The sequence below is a fragment of the Alosa pseudoharengus genome, unplaced genomic scaffold (assembly GCF_046254945.1).
Source record: "Alosa pseudoharengus isolate Yale_2024_CS ecotype anadromous, Long Island Sound unplaced genomic scaffold, YU_APseudo_1.1 YU_APseudo_1.1_scf_4, whole genome shotgun sequence".
Taxonomy (NCBI): Eukaryota; Metazoa; Chordata; class Actinopteri; order Clupeiformes; family Clupeidae; genus Alosa; species Alosa pseudoharengus.
In genome coordinates this window covers 7,111,078-7,112,979 of record NW_027468774.1, presented here as the reverse complement: position 1 = coordinate 7,112,979, position 1,902 = coordinate 7,111,078, and positions in this window count along the sequence as shown.

The following is a 1,902-nucleotide window of genomic DNA, read 5'->3' as shown; positions in this document are numbered from 1 at the left end:
ACAGGCGGAGGAAAAGTCCAACTGTCAGTTTTGAACTGGCGTGTGATAAAGTGACGAGGAAAAGGCATCATATAAATAAAGACATGTTCGTCATTGTTTTTCCTGATGGTTGATCTCTCTTCAAAGACGTTCCTGTAGGCTAATGATGTCCAGGAGCTGCAGATGGTTTGCATTTTAGTGAAAATATCACAAAATGCATATTGCAATAAACAAATATAAGTTTCTCCATAGCTTATCTGGTGAATGATAGGCCATTTCAAATATTTTCTCAAGAACCAAGGTATATATCTCAGCTGAATCTGTATGCTTGTAAGATTATCAAATTTACCATAACCCAGCCAAGTCCTCTTGTTACTTTGACTGAAGCCAATTATGCCAATGTTCATTATCCATCACTACACACTGACATAACCTAACTCAGACAAAGTACTTTTTCAGCCTATATTTACAGGTCCATCTGGCCAAGAGGCCATTGAAGCCCACTTCCAATGTCCCTAAAACAGGGGCACGCAAATACAGTGGCTAATCCGGCATGGATGTGTATTTCTTTGGAACTGAGTAAACAACTGCTTTTATGAGATTGCTACACTTCTGAAACGATTCGGTAACAGTTTAATGCACCAATTTAAGATTAATTTCACTGCTAGTTACGCCCCTGCTGGAGGTCGTAAGTCAATAAACCATTTCCAGACCCTTTCGCTTACTTGAAGCCAGCAAACCAGTTTCCTGTTCTTTGACATGGCTGTCAGCAAGCACCTGAAGATGAGTGCTTTAGTTATACCAAAACATTGTTGCCAGTCTTAATGTCTGTGGGCGGCTCCAAGGAGCACTGCTGTGTATAAGTATAAGTAAGTATATATACAGTATGGCCCCTGCCTTTATCCCAATCTGTGAATTAGTGAAACACACACAGCACACAGTGAGGTGAAGCACACACTAATCCCGGCGCAGTGAGCTGCCTGCATCAACCGCGGCGCTCGGGGAGCAGTGAGGGGTTAGGTGCCTTGCTCAAGGGCACTTCAGCCATGCCTACTGGTCGGGGTTCGAACCGGCAACCCTGCGGTTACAGGTCCTGAAGTGCTAACCAGTAGGCCACGGCTGCCCAAACGGTGTACGACTTTGCTCGGCTTAAGCCGTTATAAAAAGTGATTTTAGCTTTCACGTTTTCCTGAAAACGCCAGCCTACATGCAGTGGCTGTACAAAATAAGGAGGGAAGGATTTTCAGTGAGCACACGTTTTGGTACAACTGAAGCACTCCTCTTCAGGTGCTTGTGGATAGCGATGTCAACAAACAGGAAACTTCAAGTAAGCTAACGCACAGAGCCCATTACAATTGAGAAGGTCTGCATGCTAACCAGGCTAGTATTCTATGGGAGGATTTACATCAGGGGTCTCCAACAGGTACAGCAGTTTGTGAGCTTACAAAAAATATAACTGCATTACTTCAAGTGTCAAAACTGCAGTTTTTGGAGTATCAATAGAACAGTTTTGGAGGAAATATTTGCAGTATTTATGCAGGAAATGCAGTGTTTTGGACAAAAAAACTGCTTTGTGACGCATAGTACTGCATAGCTGACTACATTACTTTTACTACAGAAATGCAGTATTTTGGACATGAAAATACTGTACTGCACTGTATTACTTTGAAAAAAAACTTATAACTTGGTAAACCTGTTCAATAAAATAAATCAGATCACAGCCTTAAAGTGCATACCAAACTTATTCAGCTGTTTTGGGTGGAGATCAGCTATGTGAAAAGGCAACATGCTACTTCTAAGATAAAACATTAGTAGCTCTCGGCTATGTTCATTCACTGAAAGTAGGTTGCGGAGGTAAAAATCTTGGAGAGCCTTGGTTCCCATTCTCCTGCGCAGGCCTTGAGCCTGTGCCTCTGGGCATGA